This window comes from Furipterus horrens, unplaced genomic scaffold (assembly GCF_987537825.1).
Source record: "Furipterus horrens unplaced genomic scaffold, mFurHor1.1.pri manual_scaffold_15, whole genome shotgun sequence".
In the NCBI taxonomy this organism is placed as follows: domain Eukaryota; kingdom Metazoa; phylum Chordata; class Mammalia; order Chiroptera; family Furipteridae; genus Furipterus; species Furipterus horrens.
The window spans coordinates 20658666-20666880 of NW_028327185.1; the positions used below are offsets into that span (position 1 = coordinate 20658666).

At 43.7% G+C, this 8215-nt stretch overlaps 1 non-coding gene across 1 annotated transcript; it reads left to right on the top strand.

Moving 5' to 3' along the window:
- The first annotated feature begins 4335 nt into the window (after positions 1-4335).
- Positions 4336-4442, top strand: LOC149992500 (U6 spliceosomal RNA). Its single transcript, XR_016508390.1, has one exon. It is a non-coding gene; the product is annotated as a U6 spliceosomal RNA (small nuclear RNA).
- Positions 4443-8215: the final 3773 nt, after the last annotated feature.

Below are 8215 nucleotides of genomic sequence, written 5' to 3' on the forward strand. Positions count from 1 at the left end.
TTGACTTTGCCCTTACAGGTCCCAATTTCAAAACTTACTACAGAGTTAAGATAGTGTGGTACTATATGAGGATAGACATATAGATCAATGTAATAACATTGAGAGTCCAGAAGCAAACTCATCCATCTACTGTCAACTGAAAATCCACCATGGAGACCACGCAGCGGAGAAAGAGTGGTTTGGTCAACAAGTGAGCTGAGACAACTGCATGTCCACACACAAAAGAATGACGCTGGCCTCCTGCTTCACACCAGATACAAAAATCAACTTAAAATGAATAAAAGCTCTAAATGTAAGAGCTAAAAGCTTAAAATTCTTAGAAAAGAACATAAGGGTAAATATTAATGACCTTGGATTTGGCAACACTCAAGCCACAAAAGAAAAAATAGATCAGTTGGATCTCATGAAAATTATGAACATTTGTACATCAAAAGACATTGTCAAGAAAGTGAAGAACCGTTTATAGAGCGAGAGGAAATATTTGCAAACCATGTATTAGATGACAAGTTAGTACTCAGAATATACAGTATTAAGAACTCCTATAACTCAACAACAAAAAGATAAACCACTCCACATGCACCAGGATGGCTAAAATAAAATAAAGTGTTGATAAGGATGTGGAGAAATAGAAACCCGCATACATTACTGTGGTGTAAATGTAAAATTGTGTAGCCACAGTTTGGCTATTTCTTAAATATTTAACAGTAAATTTACCATATGATCCAGCACTTCTTAGATATCTGTCAAAGAGAAATGAAAACTTATGTACATTCAAAGACTTACACACAAATGTTCTTAGCAGTTTCTTCCAAAACAGCAATGGAGAGTGAGTGCCAGCCAGACCGGGGCTCATGTAACAATCAGTCAGGGCGTTCCCATTCTGCTACCTGTGCTGTATTCGATCGCCTCTGCCACAGTCCATTGTTCAGAAGCAAGCTGCAGGCCCCACTCACACACAGGGAAGAGAATCATAGGAGGGTGTGGGCAGCAGAAAGTAGGATCATTAGGGGTCACCTTTGTGTCTGCTGGTTTCCTTCTCAGACAGGCATTCCCTTATCACATCGCCCCTATCTGCTCTCTTTCCTGTGGGTCTCTGTCCCCTTGCCTGGCCGCATTCCCTCCATAGTGCTTACCAGTCACCGCCTGGCATTTTTGTCCACACTTATGTGCTCATTGCCTTCTCCCAGGCTGGACTATACAAGCTCCATGGGACAGGGATCTCTTCAGTGTACCGCCGCAGTCCCAGCACCTGCAGAAGTGCTGACACGTGGTAGGTACTTAATAGATGTGAATGAATGCATGGATGTATGCATGAACGAATGAATGAATGAATGCAGGTGAAGGCAGGGTGTTTTTTAAAGGCACATGGCCTTGGGCAGGCTCTATTTAGGGAAGGTTAGCTTGGCTACATGGGCAGGAAGGAGGAAGGGAGATCAGCCAGGCGGCCATTGCTGCAGTCCAGGTGCCTAAAGCTGGGGTGTGAGGTGAGCAAGAGCTCGGGGAGAGGCCATGGACTGCAGGCATGCCTGGAGAACAGACTCATGGGTAAGTGTATGAAGACAGGCGGCCACATGCACCAGGAAGGGGGGGCAGGTCTGGTGCTGTCCGAGGGTCCCAGACACTCCCTCCCTCTCTGCCCTTCATTCCCGTCCCCTCCTCATTGGCAACCCCCAGGCACAGCAGCTGGTCGGCTCCCTGCCGCACTCCTCTGTGGTGAGAAGGACATTGGCCCTGGTAGGTGAGGACCCTGGTGCCACCCTGGGAAACTTGTGGCCACAATCTGCCCCCCTGAAGACAGAGAGGGGACAATATTTGTTAACAGGGTGGAGTGTGTCATGCACACAAGGCCTCTCTCAAAATAAATCTTCACGGATGAAAGCGACAGCCCTGACCTCACTGCAGCATAACGAAGGCCGCAGACCTACGATGAAGTTATGGCTCAGCAGTCTGCATGTAGTCCGCAGCGAGCACACGAGCAGGATGCGCCATGGCTGCATTAGCAAGGCTCAAGGTCATGCAAACGGATACACGGCGACCTTGTGAACTGAAAGCACGGTGGTGACCAGCACTCAGCAACCTTCAAGCCTTTGGGGGTCACTCCTCCCGGAAGCCCAAGCATGCCCGAGGAGTAGGTGAACCGGCCCTAGAATACTGGCCTGGCAGAGAGAAAAGAGGTGCTAGGGGAGGGGGTTAAGGAACAAGAAACCCCAAGACTCTCTGCCATACAAAGGCCTGCCCTGCCCAGAACTCAGACGCCCCTGTGCCTTGGATCCTTCCACGTGGTGACTCCACATCACCCAGCAACGTGACCACAGGACAACGTGCTGCTAAACACTGGAAGAGCTTCACCTTTGAGGGTTATGACTTGCCATACCTGCCTAGTGACCTTTAGGTAAAGGCAGGCGTGGGAATAAGATGAGGCTCCCACTCAAAGACAGGGTGATGTGGTGGTAGAAAGGATCAGATTTCTGAGTCGTCTCCCTGGCTTTGAATCTCAGCTCTGCTGTTGATCACTCACATGGCCTTGGACAAGTTAGTTAATTTCCCCTGCTTCAGTGGTTTCTTAACTTCAAAATGGGGATGATCATAATTGCAACTTCATAGGGTTGTTGTGAGGACTGAGTGCTTGCCAAGACTCTTGCATGTTCTTCAATACAGCCCGCAAGTGCTTAGAATTCTGACTGGCGCATGTAAAAAGAAGTGTTGGCTATTTTATTAAGGGTCTTAGTTACTGTAAATATTCCAGAATTGAAAAGAAAGTGCTGAATTAGGCACTGTAGTGACTTCCCAGCATTTGCACAAAATTGTAGGGACAAGAGTCTGAATGCCCACGCTTTCCTGGGCCCTGAAAATAGATCCAGATCATGCATACAGCCGATCAAGGAGACCAAATGCCCAGTCTTGGCCACAGCTCCATCTTTTGTCCTAACCAAGCCGTCTCACCGTTCCTCTTGTCTGCTGAGACCTCCCTGGACGTGACTCTGCAGCCTTCCCCCAATGCAGCCTTTGCTCCTATTTTTTCTCTGGACATGCCCTCCTATCTATTGGTCCTTCCTTCTGGAGAACAGACTCACATATAAGCATCTGCTGCTCCACATATCGTGGTGTCTGGTGAGCTGTACTTGGGTCTCATGGGACTGAGCACACAGCCAGCTTCTCTCTGACGGAGGAAGAATGGACAGGTAGAAGCTTGAGACATTATTCATGTTTTGAAGAATCTGAAAGCCAGCTTCCTATTGCCTTCCATTTTTTAGGCATTGAAAGGCAACCTATATATAAATAAGAGGGAGGATATTCTAAAAACTTTCATAAAGATTACTCTAAAGAAGGCGTATGCAATATTCATAAGCCTAAATGTTTAAACGTATGCCTATTGATTACCTTAGATCCGCTATTTTCTCCTTCACTTTTTGAACTAGTGTTGTTGAAGGCTGATAGTGGTAAGGCCTGTCCTTACAGTCTTGCATTGAACTATAATGCAACCTTGTGCATGGTTCAAAGTCAAGGCCTGCCAAGGACTCAGACCTTCCTAAGTATTTGAAATGTCACAGATCAATATGTGATGTCACTATGTTTTGTGCTTTTGCATTGACAAGCATATCTTTCTAATGGCTCTAGTGCCAAGTAGAACTCAAAAGGACTTCCACATGGGAGCAGGGCCATGTCTGAAAGTCTGTCTCCCACCCCTTCCCAGCTGTGGCTCACAGGGACACGAGATTATAGTAATCCCTCCACATGTCTAAATGTCCTTCACCACTCCCCAGACAGCTTCCCCTCAGCCACCGCTCAGTCCTGGGATGCACGTGCTGGGCGAAGGGTCTGTCCTCAGACCCAGGGAAGAGGCCCACACAAGCCCAGGAATACACTTGGGGCCGGAAATATGCTTGGGAATCCCTGGGTTCTAAGTCCCAGGAAAAGATCTAGGTCCAGGCCCCTTGATCCAGCCACCTCTCCACCCCAAGGCTGGGGGTCAGGGCAGCAAGAGTCCATACCGTGTGAGACAAGAGCAGAGCCCCCTTAGAGGAGGAGGTGGGTACAAGAGCCCCCCTAGCCCGGGGGTAACAGTTCTCCAGGGGTGTGTTCTTCTCTTTTCCATTTGTCCTTGCCTTTCAAAAAAGAAGTCGCTTTATGTGTTTTAAGCCATGGTTTTGATACTTACACATTTAAATCAATTATGTCATACTTTTAATATGTAGTGTCTACATGAGATGAGGATGTCAGCCCCCATCTCCGCCATTAAATTCTCTTAGCAGCAGAAGTTGCATTTACATGTGCTGGAGGTAATGAGGTGGTGCCCCTTCTTCTCCTACCGGAGTGAGGTCAGAAGGACAGCTAGCGCTCGCTTCGGCAGCACATATACTAAAATTGGAACAATACAGAGAAGATTAGCATGGCCCCTGCGCAAGGATGACACACAAATTCGTGAAGAAGGACAGCTAAAACAGGTTTAAATAAGATTCAGAGTCTCAGAGCATCATGAGGAAATGTCCAGGTTTCAACAGGGAATCTCTCATCATACCAAGAGGATCTTAAACTGAATAAGAGAAGACACCGATTAGAAGGCAGAAATTGGCAGAGTGGATTTAGAAAACACAACCCAATTATATGCTGTTTACGAAAAGCACTTCATATATATAAGTACAGTAAAACAATAGAAAAAAGACATATCACACAAACATGAACCAACCACGGCAAAGCAGAGTTGCTGTATTACTATCAGATAAAGTCTACCTCAGAGCAGAGTGGTCCGTTATGTAATAATAAAAGTGTCCGTTTACCATGCAAACATAACAATCCTAAGTGTATACGCACCAAATCACCAAGCTGCAAACTATGTGAAGTAGAAATTGCTGGAAACGTCAAGGAGAGCTGGACTGATCCATAATTGTACTTGTGACTCAGCCGTGGACAGGGCAGCTAGAAGAAAGTCAGCAAGGCTGCAGAGGAACTCAACACGCTCAGCCCGCAGGAATCGGGTTGGCATTGCAGAGAGCCCAGCAGAGCACAATTTGCGTTCTTTTCTAGCACGCTCCCAGTAGGATGAAAATATAGGCTACAGACTAGAGAAAATATTTGCAAACTATGTGTCTAACAAAGGACTACATCTAGAAAATCAACTCAAAAATCAAACAGTCCTAAACAAACAATCCAATTAGAAAATGGGCAAAAGTCTCCAAAGGACATTTCACCGAGGAGGTGGTGAATACACACATGAGCAGATGCTCAGAATCGCTAGCCATTAGGGTCAAACGTGCTGAAGACTGCCTGAGATATCACAACAGACCTGTTTAAAGGGGTAAAATCGAAACATAGTAAGAACACCAAATGTCGGCAAGGATGCCGAGAAGCGCAACTGCTCCTCCATGGCTGGTGGGGGATAAAATGGTATAGCCACTCCGGAAAGCAACTGGGCGGTTTCTGAAGACACACCGTAATGCATACCGTCCAGTAACTGCCGTCCTGGGAATTCACCCCAGAGGAAGGAAGACACATTTACGTGATTACCTGTGCACAAATGTTTACAGCGGTTTCATTTGTAACAACAGAACACTGGAAAGGACTCAGATGGCCTGCAGTGGGTGAAAGTTTAACAAACAGCGGCACGTCCAGACCATGACATTCCCGCAGCAATAAAAAGAAATGAACTGTTGGTATGTGCAGCAACCTGACGGAGCTCCAGAGAATGGTGCTGAGAGAGAGAAAAGGCCAGTCCCCAAAGAGGCTGTGCTGTATGTACACGCAGCGGCAGCAGCACAGGAACGGGGAGAAGGGCGGCGTGGCGGGGGCATAAGGAGGCGGCAGGAGGTGGATGTGTCTGGAAAAGGGCCCGAGAAGAATCCTGTGTTGCTGGGGCTGCTCTGTGTTCTGACGGGAGGAAGGTCAGTGTCTTGGCGTGAGACGCACTGTTGTTCTGCAAGGTGCCACCGTTCAGGTAACTGCTGAGGGATCCATGGGTCACCATGTGTTATTTTTTGCTACTGCATGTGACTATACAAGTATTTCAAGGTAAAAAGGTTAATTGTAAAATGATCTAGTCCAGCATAGTGTAGCCTAAATTATACAGGCCCTAGAAAAATTCGGCTTGAAATACAGGTAGTTTGGGAGGAAAGAAGTAAAGGCTGTTTTTAGTAGTTATTCTTTTCCCTTATACTTCTCTTTTTAACCACACACAATTGACTTTATTATTGTATTTATTCAATTTATTTGAACCAAAGAAAAAAAACTAGTTCATTCATTTCTCTCCACCCTACCTCCACCTCTGGCAACCACTAACCTATAACCAATTTTCTGTATCTATGAGCTTAATATATATGTATATATGGGAATGTGTGTGTGTGTGTGTGTGTGTATCACGTATAAGAGAGATCTCATAGTAGTTGTCTCTGTCTGACTGATTTCACTCAGCATAGTGCCCTCTAGGTCCATCCATGTTGTCACAAATGGTAAGATTTCATTCTTCTTTTTCTGTTTGACCTTACTATTTAAAAAAATTTATTGGGTGACATTGGTTAATAGAATTCTATAAGACATCATCTGTATATTGTATTGTGTGTTCACCACCCCAAGTCTAGTCTCCCTCCATCACCATTTATCCCCCTATACCCCCTCCTGTTTCTCCCTTCCCTCCTTCCCTTCTGGTAATCAGCACACTGTTGTCTTTTAAGGTTTTTTGTTGGTTTGTTGGTTTTGCCTAATCCCTTCACCTTATATTCTTTTTAATGGCCGAATAATATTCTATTATATATATACACACACCACAATTTGTTCATTCATTCATCCATTGATGGACACCTAGGTTGTTCTGCTATCTTGGCTAGTGTAAATAATGCTGCATTGACCATGGGGATGCATATATCTTTTCAAGTTACTGTTTTTATTTTTTTCGAAAAAAATACGCCGAAGTGAAATTGCTGTCATGTGGAAGTTCTATTTTTTATTTTTTGAGAAAACTCCATACTGTTTTCCATAGTGGTTGCACCAGTCTGCATTCCCACCAACATTTGTTATTTCTTTTGATAATAGCCTTTTTAAATAATAACCATTGATATTTTGATAACAGTCATTATCTTTCTGATGATAGTCATCCTGACAGGTATGAGATGACATCTCATTGTGGTGTTGGTTTCCGTTTCCCTGACGATTAGTGGCATTGAGCATCTATTCCTGTGCCTGTTGGCCGTCTGTATGTCTTCTTTGGAAACATGTCTATTCAGATGTCCCACCTTTTTAAATCAGATTGTTTGGGGTTTTTGCTATTAAATTGTATGAGTTCTTTGTATGTTTTAGATATCAGCTCCTTATCAGATGAATGATTGGCCCATCTGTTCTCCCTCTCAATACGTTGCCTTTTCATTTAATTGACAGTTTCCTTTGCTGTGCAGAAACTTTTTAATTGGATGTGGTCCCACTTATTTTTATTTTTGTTGCTTTTGTCTTTGGTGTCAGATCCATAAAATCATTGCCAAGGCCTATGTCAAGGATCTTATTGCCTGTTTTCTTCTAGGACTCTTATGGTTGCAGATCTTACATTCAAGTCTTTAATTCATTTTGAGTTGATTTTTGTGTGTGGTGTAAAATAGTGGCCTAGCTTCCTTTTTTTTTTTTTTTGCATGTGGCTATACAGTTTTCTGAGTACCATTTATTAAAAAGACTGCCCTTTCCCCATTTTATATTATATTCTTGGCTCCTTTGTACTAAATTAATTGATCTGGGTTTCTTCTGGACTCCCTATTCTGTTACATTGACCTCTGGGTCTGCTTTTATGGAAATACCATGCTGTTTTGATTACTATGGCCTTGTAGTGTAGTTTGATATAAGGTAGCCTGATGTTTCCAGCTTTGTTCTTTTTTCTCAAGATTGCTTTGGCTATTTGAGGTTTTTTGAAACTTTAGTAATTATTTTAAATTATTTTAATGACTGTTTAAGTGACTTTTTTCCTAGTGGAACACAGAAACCCATAAGTGAGTTTTGAAAGGCAAAAGATCTTTACAAATACATAAACACCACCCCAAACCCCTTGTTAGAAAGCCATTCTTGAAATCTTACCTTCATATCTTAAGTACTATTTTGCATCCTATTTTTTTTTAGTCATGTAGCAATTTAAATTATGTGCAAACTATGTATGTATATATACATATATGTATGCATACACATTTGTATGTATAGATTAAAACCTGCAAAGCTGGACAGGTTTCTTCTTCTAACATTAGTATTC